The sequence below is a fragment of the Spinacia oleracea genome, chromosome 3, assembly GCF_020520425.1.
Source record: "Spinacia oleracea cultivar Varoflay chromosome 3, BTI_SOV_V1, whole genome shotgun sequence".
Classification (NCBI taxonomy): domain Eukaryota; kingdom Viridiplantae; phylum Streptophyta; class Magnoliopsida; order Caryophyllales; family Amaranthaceae; genus Spinacia; species Spinacia oleracea.
In genome coordinates this window covers 88,990,731-89,007,809 of record NC_079489.1, presented here as the reverse complement: position 1 = coordinate 89,007,809, position 17,079 = coordinate 88,990,731, and the positions used below count along the sequence as shown (strand labels likewise).

At 38.5% G+C, this 17,079-nt stretch overlaps 1 long non-coding RNA gene across 1 annotated transcript; it reads right to left on the bottom strand.

Annotated features, from left to right (window-relative positions):
• Positions 1–6,669: 6,669 nt before the first annotated feature.
• Positions 6,670–11,214, bottom strand: LOC110777228 (uncharacterized). Its single transcript, XR_002530370.2, has 5 exons — positions 10,959–11,214; positions 8,999–9,498; positions 8,343–8,419; positions 8,126–8,209; positions 6,670–7,164 (listed from the first exon to the last, which is right to left on the bottom strand). It is a non-coding gene; the product is annotated as an uncharacterized lncRNA (long non-coding RNA).
• Positions 11,215–17,079: the final 5,865 nt, after the last annotated feature.

Here is a 17,079-nt window from a genome sequence, read left to right as displayed (position 1 = left end):
TCAGGTATTGAGGATTTAGTGTCTAATAATTTTAATGAAATTTACTTATGACAGATTTTCATCTCTTACACTAAAGTTTCATAGGTCTTGTCCGATACTAGTCTTCCCAAAGTAAGTATCTATGCAAATGATTATGACATTGCCATGTCCACATAGTTCAAGAAACAGAACTACTAGTCATCTTGCATTCTAATCGTCTAACGTTTTCTATGCGTCCAATTTTATAGAAAACTCCGACCAGGGACCATTTTCAACTTTTGACATTCAAGTTCACTTGATGGACATTTCTTAGTCACAGGACTGGTCCTGACAGTCTATCTTGAATATATCGTCAAATTGAAGGGACTCATCGTTTAATACTAAACCAAGATTAAATGGAATATGAAAATACATTTCATATATGATAAATGTTCAACCCCGTTGTTTTACAACCATGGGCCTCAAACCCATCTTTAAAACAGTTCATGGAATTCAAAGCTATGCTTGATTTCCAGTGCTACAACGTGAGTGTTGCTTCTCACTTGTTGCATAGGTTTAGTTATCATGCTTTGCCAATCTTAATATCTTTTTCATCGAATGATATTCGAGATAGGATGATAAGATCTTTTGAGTTTGTTTATTATGTGATCTAGTCTTTCTTACTTCGATAGTGGTTCTACGCATTTTGCAATGAAGAGCCATCAAGTTAGCCGACATGTGATCCACCCAAGTTCAATGAAGAACTCATTAATATAAACAACTCTATTTTATTGCTTCTTAGGCAATAAGTACTTTTACTTCAACTGTTTAGGTTGCTAGTGGTGCTTTGTTTGGATTTACTTATCCAAGCAGTTCACAGACATGTGGAAGATTTTCCAGCTGTATCTTAGAACATAGAAATTAATATTTTAATTTCCCACGCAACAACTCATGGTCTCCAATCCATGTTGCCATTTTCAAAACACGATGCTCTATAGCTCGTCCTTGCCTATGGTTAACTCCAAGGGAATCTTGCTTGATCCTTTGCCAGTGTTTTATGCGTGTAGCATCAATATTTAGCATATCTTTATTTTCTTGAATCAAGAACTATTCCTATGTACCTTTTCAAGTACCATAAGTATTCTTGATCTCAATCTAGTTGATCTTCACTTAGATCAATAGAGATTGGTATATGTTCGTCATGCCTAAAGTCATACGATACGTTTTTGGCGATCCTCATATTATATCATACATGATAAATTCTTTTGCAGAATAATTCCCAATTGAATTCTATTCATGTAACTTTAGCTTATCTAGTTTCAGTAGATACTAAATTCAGCTAAATTCTTTGACATATAATATAGGTTAAGAATCTCATTTAGACTCTTTGATGTTTAACTTAGTAAATGCTTATACATAGTTCAAACATCCTTTACTTAGATTTATTCACATGGGTCGAATATCTGCAATGGAGACTTTCGTGTTTGATTTAGTAAATGCCATTACTTAATCCAAAACAATATCATAAGATCTTTGTAAATAGATCTTAATACCCAGTATGTACTAAGTTTCGCCATGGTCCATCATTGATGAATAATCTCAAATCTAAGTCATTAGCATTTGAATGTTATTTTACAATAGAGAGATATGTGTGTGATACACATAGGACCAATTAAGTTTTTATGTACTCCCACTAAACTTCTTATATATCTATAAGAATCATGTATATTTTATGAAACTAAAATGCTTATTAGCTTCACTTAAAATACAGTTCCAATTCCCAATTGCTTGCTTAAATCTGTACTTGGATTTTATAAGCTAGCTTTCCTTTTCAAGCATTTATTTGGATCCACAAATCCTATGACATACCATGTACATATTTTATTCCAACATTTGATTGAGGAGTACGTTTTGTCATCCAATTGCTATATGTACCAATATGCAATCATTGCTTGATTTATAGACTTGAGCATTACGATTATGCATGAGGTTTCAACACAATCCACGCCGTGAATTTGCTTGTAACCTTTAGCAACTAATCTAGCTTTGTGTGTGAACACAATTTCATGTTTGATGGTTTTTATCCTTAAAACAAACTTGCAACCAATAGGTGTGAAACTATTCTTGCAAATCAACAAAATTTCAATTTTGTCATCAAAACATTGAGTATGTTTTATGGCCTCTAACCATTTAAAACATTTGAGTCTATATATGGCCTCTAACCATTTTAGGGAATCTGGGTTTCGTCATAGCTTTCTTACAAGTCACAAACTCATTAATCTACATGATAATAGTTTGACTGCAAGTTGTAGGTTTCTTCACTATCTAATAGAAGAATTGCATAGTTTCAGTGACCTGAACTCCATGTTTCTTCACTATCTAATAGAAGAGTCTCATAGTTTCAGTGATTTGAACTCTATGCCTACTTGGGTATAGAACATCAAACGATAGAATATCAACAGGCACTTTGAGAGTCCTTTGAATATTCTATTCTCCTTGAAGCACTTGTAAAGTCTTCTAAGAGATGTCTATTCTTTAAAGCCACTTCTAAAGTCCTTAAAGAATAAGTTCGGTTTTTCTGAAGCACTTCGAAAAGCCTCCGGAATGTCCGTTTATGTTTGTTGTTCGCCTCGAAGACTTTCGAGGTCTATTTTCTCCCACTTGTCATTTTGGAAACGAATCTCCAAAAGGACATTATTTCGAGCAAACAAACATTATGTTCTCAAAATTCGTGGTAGAAACAATACCCTTGTGTCTCATTTGAATAAATCACAATGAAACATATATCTAGACTTGGGCCTTAGTTTGTTGAATAACAAACACTAAGCTCCCACTGAGTTTAGCAACTCTTTAGATATATATAATTGAAAAGTTATTCTGAAATTACTTTTCAATAGCTTTGACGAATTTGGTTTAGTTTGGTGGTAGTTGAGCATTTTGTTTTAGAAATTACAGGAAAAGTCTTTATGATTCATCATTAATCGAATAAAGTACTAATTGACTTCGATTATTCCAACTAAGATATATCTTATGGACCTAGATTGTGAAATTACAACACACAATCATTGATGATCATATTTGGTCTCAAGTAATCATCAACATGATCTAACCTAGATCTTTATGATTTCTTGCCAAGTGGATTTTATACTTCTGAATCTTTGAACTAGCCAAACAGATTCAACTTATATCATATTTGAGTAAATAAACCTATATTCACTCAAATCCATGTGGAATAATAAAGTCATAAAATCTTTCTTTAGCTTTGAACTCTATTGTCTAGGCGTTCTAACAATAGTTCATATCTTTTGTTACTTTCAACAAGTAAGACTAGCTTGTCTTGAATTGATCTAGAAATCAATCAACTTTCAAAAGTCCATCAAAATAGAGCTTATGAATGTTAACTTGTTGATATGGTCTAAGCAACAATGCTAAAGGTTAGTGGAACTCAAATGAAGAGATTGATTTGAACCTAGTAAAGTTCTTATTGTTAAAGAGTTGTTTGTTTTAATCAAGCATATTGACTCAACCCGTAAATGACCATTTCATTCAAATAAACAAACAAACATTTGTTTTTGTTTTTCTTGAATGTGAGTCTTTCTGTGTTTGAAGCAGAAATTTAGGTATGCTGATTATGGAACAAAATAGCCATTAAGTTCCAGCCTTTGAAAGGACTTAAAACAAACTAGATGACCCTACAACTAATGTAGCATTGCCATACTTCATTTCCCACTTGTAGGTCATTAGTGTATCCTAGCTTCCATCGTTTGAGTTATTACCGAAGTAAGAACCTCAAGCGGTATATGATACCAAGGAAGTTTGATTGCTAGGTCACTGTTCTTTAAACATTTACTTTTAGGTAGAAACGGAATTGTAAATTCCTTTCATTTGTTCCTTGTTTTCCTATTTCTTGTACCCTTTCTTATAGTTTTAAGAATTGAATTTTCTAGTGTTGACTTTTATACTTTGTTAGACATGTCCAATGTCATTCCAACAAAGTTCTTACCATTTATGTTGAATATTCTGTTTCAACTAGATGATCTTACCAGAAGCTTCTAAAGTTCTCTAAGCATCAATCTTATTCGACTGTCTAGGGACTAGATGAAGGAAATAATGCCCTTGGTCCAAGTATGCATTCTATGTTAAGTCTAATAAATGCGGTTCAGTATTAATTAACAAGTTAATAATTCAGTGAGATCAAGTGAGCTGAATGCCTAGCTAGAGGCCGCTTCAGTTCAAGTGGAATTAATAATATTAATCCACAGCTTACTCTTGACTGAACCCGTAGGGTCACACAAATAGTACGTAAACGGATCAAGTATTTAATGGCATTAGATACTCCATCTATGGATATTCGGAATCGACGGATCTTGGTTTCAGTGGGAGCTGAGATCGTCACAGGCAAGAAATCAATACTCCGGAAACGATGATATTGCCGGAAACGGAAATATGGATCGTATCGGAAATATAAATATTATCCAAGTCGTAGATGTTGCCGGAAACGGAAACATGGTACGTATCGGAAAATATTATCGGAAATGGAAATATTGCCAGAATCGGAAATATTGCCGGAAACGGAAATATTGTCAGAATCGGAAATATTATCGGAATCGGAAAATAATTCCGGAAACGGAAATATTAAATATTTGTTCGAAACGGAAATTGATTCCGGAATCGGAAATATTAAATATTGTTCGTATCGGAAATGAATTCCGGAACCGGGAATTTAATCGGAAGCGTATCGTACGAATTAGCATCGGACGAGGCCTGCCGGACGAAGGCCCAGCACGAAGTCGGGCCATCACCCAGCAAGCCAAACGCGCGCCCAGCCAAGGCAGCGCCCAGGCCCACCGCAAGGCAGGCCCAGCGCGCGCCAAGGCCATGGCCTCGCTGCGTGGGCTGCTGCTCGCACGCACACGCATGGGCGGCCCTCGTGGCTGCCGTGTGTGTGTGAGTTTGTGTTCATGCATGATTCCTAAAACTATTAGAATTAGTATATGATTAAATTCCTATTCCTAAAAGGATAAATTAATTAATTAGAGTTCTTGTAGGATTCTAAGTTTAATTAATTCGTATCCTACTAGGATTCCAATTCCCTTTCCATAACTCTATAAATACGTGCCTAGGGTCACATATTTTCAGAGATTAATTCAAGTATTCAAAGTGAGTTTTGAGAAAAAAATTCAGTCATATTTCTTACCTAAGAGTGCCGAAAATTCTAGTACCTTAAGGGCGATTCTAGTTGGTCAATCTTAAGGCGGATCCGGACGTGCTGTGGACTATCTACGGAGGGACGACACTTGGAGTCCTAAAGACTTGTTCTTGTTCGGTTCGGGCGCAGCTAGGGAAGGCACGCAACAAAGAGTATGCATCTAAACTATGCTATATGATTATGTGTAAATAATATGTATTCCTGGCTAAATGGTTTTTCCGCATGATTTATGAATTGTCATATGTATCATAACCTAACAGTGGTATCACGAGCCCCTTATTATTTTCATAATCTAAATTGCATGAACATGGTTAAATATTACAAATTTGCAAGAATTAAAAGGGGTGATTAATTTTCGTAATTGTTAATTAATTGCAAATTGCGTTTATTTAATTATACGTACGCAATTTTTCGGCAGTTTCTTCGTTACTCATCCAAATCGAGTGATTTTTGTGTCAATTCCGCATGTAAAAGGCATTCTAAAATGTTGACAAAAATAGTATTTTTCTGCCGAACCCAGAATTCTCAAATTCGAAGCCTAACTATGACTTTTCGAAGGTTTTAGTTTTTCGAATGCAAAATTTCGTAAATTTAAGATGTTAAATTAAATATTTGCGATTCTTGTTGATAAATCTTGAATTTTTGATTGACCTACTGTATATGTTTAACAAGTTTGAATGCCTAGCCTTGTTAATTATGCAATCTAATTTGTAATTATGATTAATTTGTTGAAAATTAGAATAATTTAGAATTAATTTGATTTTCATAATTAATTATAATTTAATTAGAAACCTATGATTAAAAACCACCATAAAAATTGTAAATTTATGATAAATTTTAAATTTTTATGACCTAGACTTGAATCCATGACAATCGGAAATCAATTGAATAATAAATTTTTGATTTTTCGCCCTAAAATTATGAAATTAATATTATTTATTAATTTGTCATTAATTTTAAATATAAATTTTAAATTTTTATGCGATTCGTTCATATAACTTGCACGCACAAAGCAATGGACGCTTCGTGTTACCCTTAAGGGGTGTTGTATAGTGCGGGCAAGGGACACTACTATAATTTCCGTGTTATGGCGACGCCTTTTGAGCTGATTAGCGACGCCTAAAGGCGTCGAGAAAAAAGGCCTCGACGCCTGCCATTTGCGTCGAGGAATCTTTAGTCGAGATATCGCGACGCCTTTAGGCGTCGGTAAAGGGGACGCTGTCCGTTGTCCAGGTCATGAATAAGGCGTCCAGAATTGCTACGCCTTACAACGTCTTCTGTGTAGTTCAGCGTCGATAATGGCGACGCCTTTATGTGTCAGAACAGCTCGACGGGATTTGCTGTCCATGTTTAATTTATAGGCCCTTTATAGCGTCGAAAATTATTACCTTATATTTAAGCCAAGATCCCTACGTAAAAAGGTGTCGAGAAATAGACAACTCTAATACTAAAAAAACGCTGCTATAACAAGCCAGCTTCAGCAGCTTTCATAGCAGCAATAGGGAATATTTTCACGTTAACTTGTTATATTTCAAAAAATATGAATAAAAAAATATCAGTTACATGGGTATGCTTACATCAAAACTCCCTCAAATATAAAACCTAATACTTTGCAAAAAATTATCTAACAAAGAATACAATCAATGGATAACAACAGGGCGTCAAATCAATATAGAATCCCAACTCTGTCTCCTCTCTAGCAACCTCAGCTTTATGCATGTAAGTTATGCATTTCGGTTCGTACAAGCTTTTCATACGTGTTCGGCACCAGAGAGGGTGAATGATAATTTTCAGCAAGCAGAGGATTTGGCTTGGTGCTTAAAACACGATTCTCAGATCTAGCAGAAATCCTACTCGTATCACCTTGAAGACGATGTCTGCAATTGTCTTATCTTTTCAGCTGATTTGAATTTCTGCAGAGTAAACAGTGGGGCTGATTGGCCGATGATCCTCTTTTCTCTTATAAAAGAATCTTCATGGCTATCTTTCACATTTCTCTGCAAATATCCAAATATCACATAAGTATCACAGTTCTCGAAATAATAAAACTAGCATTTTTTCATTATGAAACACATAACACCAGTACCACATACTGAGTAATGGTAAAGACAATCAATGGACGATTGGACGGGAAAGAAATATATAATATCATACGATTATGCAAGAATTTTAAAAAGAACATTCCCTCAAAAAAAAAAGACAACATAAAAATAAAACAAATAATTAAAACTGAGAAGCCTTCCTAGATCTCCAAGTAGTTATGGGTTATTGCCCAAGCCAAGTATGCATAAGTCAGCAGAAAATATAGAGAGTGAAGAGATCATGGGAAAAGATATGGGCGAGTACATATGAAAGTTCTTTTCAGAACCAATGCACTCTCGTGTTTTAAAGTTCTTGTTTCATGATTAACAGGTTATCATTGATGTATCAAGATGGAAATCTAGTGAATAGGGTCAACTGATGAAATTTTTTAAATTTTTTTTATGCAGATTACAGGTAAAAGAGTGAATGAAGAAAAAACATACACATACTATGAAGTTTGGTTTTGACAAGAATTGTGAATGACAACAGACATATATCATCTCACTGATTGGAAGGAAATTTTCCTTCTATAAAGAACAATAACAAAAATACCAGAAAGACTGAAGTGGAGCAGTCAATAATATCAACGGAATAAAGTTACTGGTGATGACAAAATGAGATCTGCTAGATTTTACAGCTTCTCTTAGCCAAATTTATTAAAAAGAGATTAATTACAGAAGTTGCACTATTAGAGGATATCAAAATGACTGAAGAAGAGATACATCTCCCACACAAACAGTAAGATTGGGCTTAATTTCACAGGGAAATGCACATATGATTCGCTGGATTTACTTCCAAGTCCCTTGTAAGTAATTAGGATTAAGAATACCTTATACCTCTATAAGCTTCATCAATAGGATTAAGAATACCTTATACCTCTATAAGCTTCATTAATATTTTGAAATTTGGCTGCAAGTCTACAACAACACTATCGTCCTTGCGTTTATCCGGATGCCATTTCTACGAAATCAATGTCAAGAGATGTGAGCACAACAGAAAACTTCAAATTGGAAAACAAAATTTCATAATTGAGCAATGCCAATAGGCTATTAAGAACAACCATCTTAATTCCTAAAACATGTAGAATACTCACCAAAGCGAGCTTTCGATAACTTAATCTTATATCCCGTCTGTTGCATCGTCTTCAACTTCCAAAATCTTTTAATAATCCTTCGTCATAATTAATCTTGATTAGGTCACATCTAACAGCAATGATAACCCTAAACTAAAGAGGAAGTTCAATTTCAGGTTTCTACCAAACAAAATGCCAAATTTTTGCAATGACAACCCTAAACTAAAGAGGAAGTTCGACGCCAAAAAGGGACGACAATTATTTAGGCGGCTATCGTCATCGAGAAAACGCAGAACTATAATTTTAGGCCAACGCTCTACCTCTGGCGTCGAGCCATAAGCGTCGACAAAACATGTATTTTGTAGTAATGATAGGTAAGAACAAAATGGAATATCAGCAGGAGCTGCATTGGATATGCCTTTATGATCCTATAAACAATAGAGTGAATCAAATTCACAGGATTCAGTCAAAAGAAACCAACGACAGGTTAGGAAAGTCATGTCATAACCATACCCTCATCAATACAAAAAACAGGCACACCAAAACCGTATATCCAATGTGGAAACAAATAACAGGCTAAAAACTAACTAAAAACCTTAAGAATTAGAATGGAAACAAATAAACAGAACAATTAAAGTTCATGAAAAAGGAGTAATGAATTTTTTTCAAAAAATTACCTGAATTCGCATGTGGGTTATGGAGTTTTCACCAGGAATAACCTACCAATCACTTCCAGAGCATTCATTTGGATGAGGCCTGAAATTCACTTTATTGTGTAGTAATATAGACCTGAATTGCATGTCTTATTTATGTTTTTTGTCGTCGTGTTTTTCTGTTTTGATTACTGAGGTATTTGGGGTTTGTTTTTGCAGGATGGTAGACATGGGAAAGCTTGGGGGCTTGCTTAGAAAGATGGTTAGTCTATCAGAAGAACCAATATGAACATATCAGAATTCAGAAGTGCATGTGCTGTTGTTTTCTTCTGTTTTTAGTGTTCTGCTGCTGTCTTAGCATTCATCTCATGGTATTGAGCAACAACAAAAACCATAAGCATCGAGCGATGAGTTGACAGGGCGTCATATCACTACTCTTCTCGAAGCTAATCGCCTCAACTTTTTCTGATTCCTCACGTGATATTCTCTCAAAAAATATAACAGAATCATCCTACAACTTCGACCTGCAAAAAAATCAACCAAATTCAAACAAAGATCGATGAAAATCTCTGAAACAGGTTGGAATAAGAAAATTTCATTCCTGCTGTTTGCTTTTGCCTTTTTTTTTTTGTTTTGAAAGTCTGGTACCTTGAATCCCCCAAGTATCAGAGTAAGCTCCCAGCAAACTAACACAAACTTATTAATCTGGGATATCTATTAAGATTATAGCCAGTACGATCTGAAAGTTTGTGATGATCAGAAGTTTGTGACTTATAGGATTGTTGTATAAATATCACTCGTAATTAATTGATTATTGACTATGAATTTCACTCCGTAATTAATGGAAATTATTCTTTTAGGGTGTGTTTGGTATTATTTCCAGTTTTAGTCTCTAGTTTTAATAAAACTTAAAACTGTTTTGATTTTGTTTTGTTATTAATTGAATAATGCATCTCCGATTCTATATGTTGGTTCACACGCATCAGAATTGTACCTATTCAAGCTCATACTATAGTAACTATACTGTTGGTTTAGATTGTCACAATCAGAAGGAAGACACCATATAGCAAGATACATTAATGTTGAACCTAATACGAAGTATCAATGACGAAAAAAGAAAAAACACCAGGACAGTCAGACAGAGAGGCTAAGAGCTGCTTAAGGATTCTGAATTTCTGATGCAAATAGTGAAGCTGCCTAGAGAAAATTCAAAAACAGAAACTATATTAATAGGAAAGGGTGAAGTCTCTCCATTAAAAACGGATATATGCATACAGATGCAAAAACACCCACAAAGCAGTTTTTTAAATCACACACAAAATCAATTAACCAATTCCCCAAGCTAAAGCCTCATACCAAAACGGATCGCCAAAGTAAAGGACATTTAAAGGAGGTTAAGCTTTTTCCTACCCATTCCATGCCCTTTCCATCAAAACAAAGCACGAATTCAGAGTCTGTAAACACAACCAAAATAATCAAAACAATAAATGTGTCTTTTTGAAAGGAATATTTCATTGAAAAAGCTACTCTAGTTTTTTGACTACCGGTTATTGATTATCATTTTGTCTAATAGTTGAGTTTATCAAAAGTTCAATAACCATCAATTTCAAGACGAACTACAGACAGACAAAATCGATTGGGTATAGTTTTCTACATCCTACCTTCAACCTAATTTCATATACAAAGCCTAATTTCATAAAAGGAAAGCATAAATATATATAACCTATATGCAAATTGATAGCCGAATTCTCCTTATTTAAATTTCTTGAGCTGCCAATTTACCCAAATGAAAACCTAAACCCCAAATTACATAAATATAAACGCATAATATGAAGAAATTAAAAAAAAAAAGATGCAAATTCCAATAATAATGGACGAACAAGATCTATGAGTTGAGAGAAAAAAAAAATTGAAACATATGGGAGGAGAGAGGAATAATTACAAACGAAAGGGCAACCGAATGAGAAGATGAAAGAACCTGCACCTCCATTAACATTTGAGAGTGGATCTGGAAGAAATGAGGAATTTTTCCAGCAAAATGCAGATGGAGTGAAGGAGTTCATCGTCGGAGTTAGGGTGAATGTGTGAGAGAAGTGGGGCGGTTTACTTTTCTTAGAAATATGAAGCGGTGACATTGGCGAATCACGTGCGGGTCATCTGCGGTTAAACTAATATCTCGACGCCTTATCAGGTCTACAAATGTTTTAGACAAGGAAAGGCGTCGAAAACCCACGCGGCCAAAAATTAGCTCTAACGCTCAGCCCTTGACGATCTCAGCTCCCACTGGAACCAAGATCCGTCGATTCCGAATATCCACAGATGGAGTATTTAATGTCATTAAATACTTGATCCGTTTACGTACTATTTGTGTGACCCTACGGGTTCAGTCAAGAGTAAGCTGTGGATTAATGTCATTAATCCACTTGAACTGAAGCGGCCTCTAGCTAGGCATGTTCACTTGATCTCACTGAATTATTAACTTGTATAATCTCAACACTGAACCGCATTTATTAGACTTACCATTAAATGCATACTTGGACCAAGGGCATTATTTCCTTCAAGTATAGTGTCATACAAGTTAGGTAGGGGTCTTCCTACAGCAGAGCCAGAGCAGAAAAAGGTGAAACGAAACAAGCATTGTTTCGTCATTTACCAAGGAAAGTTGTATAAGAAGTCTTTCTCCCTACCTCTGTTGAGATGCGTATCAACGGAAGAATCACATAGGATCATCGAAGAAATTCATGAGGGAATATGTGGAAATCATATTGGAGGCAGGACATTGGCTTTGAAAGCTCTCATGGAAGGATACTATTGGCCAACCATGGTAGGGGATTCGCAGTCATACGTTAGAAAGTGTGATAAATGCCAAAAGTTCGCTTCAGTAATCAATCAACCTTCCAACGACCTGCAGTCAATCATCAACCCCATACCATTCGCCCAGTGGGGAATGGACATCCTGGTCCCATTCACAGCAACGAGTGGGGGAAGAAAGTATTTGGTCGCGGCAGTGGATTAATTCACTAAATGGATCGAAGCAGAGCCCACAAAGAGCATAATAGCCAAACGAATGAAAGACTTTATTTTGAAGAACACCGTGACAAGGTTCAGCATTCCAGAAAGCCTAGTCTTTGACCATGGAACACAGTTTGACTGCACACCCATAAAAGACTATTGCGCAGAGTTAAGGGTTAAATTCGCATACTCGTCGGTGTGCCACCCCCAGAGCAATGGACAGGCTGAGGCAGCAAACAAACAGATCTTAAGTGCGTTAAGAAAGAAGATAGAGGATTTCAAAGGCGCATGGGCCGAACTCATACCAGAAATTATGTGGTCTAATAGAACCACCGAGAAAGAAGCAATAGGAGAAAGTCCTTACAAGTTAGCCTTTGGGGCTGAGGAAATACTGCCCGTAGAAGTAGGACTGCCCAGTTTCAGAGTGCAGTACTATGATGAAAGCACCAATGAGCAGCTCATGAAAGAATCACTAGACCTTCTTCCAGAGGTAGGCTACAAGCATAACTCAAACTTGCAGCGAATAAGAAGAGAATGAGCAGAGCATACAACAAAAGGGTCAAACACAGACCTATGCAAGTGGGGGACCTGGTCCTTAGGCGAACGACTGCCACCGAAAAAGGTAAAGCAGAGGGAAAGTTTACTGCTAAATGGGAAGGACCATATCAGATCACAAGAGAAGTAGCCCCTGGCTCATACCATCTTATGACAATGGATGGAAAAGAGTTAAAGAATAGCTGGAATGCCAACATGCTCAAAAAATACTATGTGTAGATACGCAAGGCTAATGTTGTAATAAGGCAAGAAAAGCCAAGTACTCCCCTTTTTTGTATCTTTTTCATATAACACATATAATGAAATTGGCATGGCTATTCTAAAAAGAGAAATTCATAGCATATATCGGATTAAGTAACCAAGGTGCACATCGTGAAGCATACTCTCCACAGTTAACTTGGTCTGATCAACCAAGTTAACTGGCGGATATCATCACGATGGAAATTTCAGGGAAACATCGCAGAACGATTTACGAGTTTTGTTCTGGCCAAAGCCAGAACAATTCAAAATCAAAGCATCCCAAAAGCTGAATGAAATATCGCAGAACGATATATTTACAAGTTTTGTTCTGGCTAAATCAAAGCAGCCCAAAAAGCTGAATGAAACATCGTAGAACGATTTACGAGTTTTGTCCTGGCCAAAGCCAAAAACAATTCAAGATCAAAGTTTCCCAAAAGACTAGACTAAACGATATATCGGATTAAGTAACCAAGGTGCACATCGTGAAGCATACTCTCCACAGTTAACTTGGTCTGATCAACCAAGCTAACTGGCGGATAGCATCACGATGGAACTTTCGGTGAAACATCGCAGAACGATTTACGAGTTTTGTTCTGGCCAAAGCCAGAACAATTCAAAATCAAAGCATCCCAAAAGCTGAATGAAACATCGCAGAACGATTTACGAATTAAATAGCTGAATGAAACATCATAGAACGATTTACGAGTTTTGTCCTGGCCAAAGCCAAAAAAAATTCAAGATCAAAGTTTCCCAAAAGACTAGACTAAACATTGCAAAACGATTAATAAGCTCTGTTCTGGCCAGAGCCAAAACAACTCAAATTCTAAGTAGACGGAAATAAACATCACAGGGCGGTTTACAAATCTCGCTCTGTCGCAACGGCCACAAAAGCTAAAATTTTGTTCTAATGAACACCAGCCAAAGTAAATATTGACCAAGTACCTAACACATATCATACAAAGCTGAATACAAAAAGCATACAAAGCAAAAAACACATTTCAGCATATTAATGACAGGCGGCTATACCTTCATTAAACACAGAAGAGAATACAAAAGACAACCCTACAAAATGGCCCGGGCAGCGAAAACAACCCAAATAAAAACGAGAAAGAGTTATCAACATTGTTTCAAGGCATTACAACTGCCACAAAAATCTAACATAGTGCGAAATAACATTATTCAAAGTGAAGGATTACATAAAGGGCCCAGTAACGCAGGAAGAACAAGGTGATAGCCGCCAAACCCATTATTCATTGTTGCCTTCACCATCATCCTCGTCTGAAAAGGGTAGATCTCCAGGGTGAAGGTTCTCAACACAGAAATCGGGCACTTCATCTGGCTTTACGATATGGCTCCCGGAGGCTTCGGCTTCTCGCAACTCCATCAAAATGGTAAGGTGTAAGTCAGCTAACCAATCTTCCTCGACCAAGGCCTAGTTGATTTGTGGATAATTGCGCTTAATGATCAAAGAAGATGCTTTCCACCCACCATCGTACCTGTAGGTTAAAAGAGCATATTGTTGATCAGAGCGATAGAACTCTCGCACTGCGGCGGCCACCTCCTTCTGGACAGAACGACGGAGATCTTCCTGCATGTCTCAGCTCAACTAGGTTTAGTTGCTCCACCAACTCCTCAGTGCGTTTTCTCTCAGCTTCTAACTCCTCCTGCGCCTTGGCCAAATTTTCCCCAGCAGGACGCAGAGCTACCACCTCGTTAGCAAGATTATCTCTCTCAAGCGAGATAGACTGCACATTGGCATTGGCAATCGTCAGTGAGGAAGAGGCCCTCTCAACCTCCAAGGTTAAATCCTGAATCTGCCTATCTCTTTCCTCCAGCAAGGCCAAATGCTGATCATACTTCCTCTGGTAATAGATGAAAAGTCGGTGAGCTCCACCCCCAGCCTAAAAAAGGGGGGGGGGGGTACAAGTTAAAGAAAGATTACAAAAATATCCAAGAAAGGTCATGATCAAAGAACAAGGTCAAAAGCTATAAAGAGCTTACCTCCAACACTTTTTGGCAAGCATTGCCCCCCGGGGTGTAAATACGCTCACGAGGATGATCAGTTGGCAATGATATACCTCGAAGCATCTGATATGCCAAAGTCCTACCTTTCTCAGGGAAGCTGGCATACAGGAACTCATTCGACCTAACATCCCAGTTTGGAACGAAGATGTCTTCGCTAATACGCCCCGGGGGAAGAACGCAGCCATTTCCGTGTTCACCTCTTGGCGAACATCGATAAACTCCTTCTCTAAAAACTCGTTGTTGCGAATGTTCGCATATTCTGGAAGGGATGACTCAGGCAATTTTAGTTGCTCCTCCAGGTAAGCAGCTAGAGCAGCAGAAGAAGTAAGAAGGGAAGCATTACTTTGGTTAGCAAGAATAGAAGCTTGGGCCTGCGGAGCCTGCTCCTGCGGCCTAGAACTCTCCCCAGTGCAATGACGCTTACCCTCGCGCTGCAAAAAAGGAACGTCTCGCTCCTCTTCTACAATCTCCACCGGCTCAGACGCAGAGGAGTCTACAATTTGGTCTGCTTGGGCAGACCGCGGGCAATCCGCGGCGGTCCCCGCAGCATCCGCCGACGTCCCCTCAATGGCAGAGCAAGGGCGACGATGGCCCGAAAGAGTGCTCCCCCCTTGAGTGGTCTGGCCACGTCGCGCAGAGGATGGAGTGGCAGAAACCACTCGAGTAGCAGGGCTAGGGGGGACGCAGAGGTACCTGTGCGTATACTCACTCCAGCAGAGCTCCCTCCCCGGCCAAAACGACCACCAATAGAGCTCCCTCCCCTACTAGAGAGACCAGCCGCAGAGCTCCCTCCCCGAGTAGTACGACGAGAGCTGGCCCTGCTCCCGCCAACAACATCGGCTATGGTCTGATAAGCATCAGCAGGCACCTCAACAGGCTCGTTGGTCACAGGGGTACCATCATCAGCCAGCCCCAGAGGACCCATTTCGAGATGTTGGCGACCTACCATGGTAAAGGCACAAAGTATTAGAACACAAAAAGAGAAGAATGTATAAGCTAAAAAACACACAAAAAAAAAACTAAGTACAAAAAGAGGATAAAAGGAAAAATTACCGTGGGGATGAGTATTGCACAAGTGCATAGCATAAAGAATGTCATTCTGTAGAATATAACTAGACTGCGGAAGCCAGTTCTTGGGAGCACGACCAATTTCCTTACCATTGTCATCACGCTTGACCATGGAATCAAACCACTCAAAGGCAGCGTCCTCCAGATTGTGACCAGTCAGAACTTCCACACCCTTCATCTTGCCATTTGGAGGAACAAAAGTGAGAGGTAAACGGAAATCAGAAGGAACCTTGAGCTAGAAGAAACGGTCTTTCCATTCCCTCTGCCTAGTGGGATTTCCCAAACACGACATCTTGCCTCGGGCAGTATACGTAGTGAACCAACCAACACTCTCTCTCTTGTTGTCACTACTTCTGATGCAATGCAACCGCTTTCATAGGGACAGGGTCTCAGGAATGCCCTTGAAACGAACAACCCACAAATAGCAGACCAAGGTCCACATAGCAAACGGATGGAGTTGCGCCAGAGAAACATTGAAGGCCTTCAAAAACTTGACCAAGGTTGGGTCAAGGGGAAATCGCAGACCGAAGTCAAGATGGTATGAATACAGACCAATGTGGCCTGGAGGAGGAGCAGTAATATGAGCGTCATCCGCAGGAACAACCAGCTCGTATTCTGGGGGGAGAGCGTAGAGTTCCTTACCAACACGCGGGTAGTCATTTTTTCGGGCCACTTTAAGCCAGCCCACATCCGGCTTGGCATTCAAAGGGCCAAAAGACACCTCAGGGCTCAGATAATAATCAGTTTCGCCAACAGGCATAGCTTCGTCAACATACAGGGGGAATGGCCGCAAGCGCTCTACCTCTTCAAGAAGTGGATCTTCCACACAATGCTCTGCGTCACCTGAACTACTGCCAGAACCAATCACCATTGTAGATCGTCTGCTGTAAACATGTAAGGACCCATCAATACCTCCAGTAAAAGACCCATCAATTTGTTCAAAACTGTCCAACCAGGCTACCTCCGATAAAGGCTAAATATCTAACCCAACAGGGGCATTAGGGGGAGGATTCAATCGAATTTCTCTGGCCAAATACTCATGGCGCAGTTCTCTAAGGCTTTGACGATATGAAGGAGAAAGCTCTGACAGAGAAGGCGCCGCCCTGCCTGCAACGGAGACCCACCCCCAGAGGAAGAACCACTGGAGATGGATATCACCGCAGGCGCAGAGCGAGACATAACGTCATTCATGGTTTTGGTCCTAT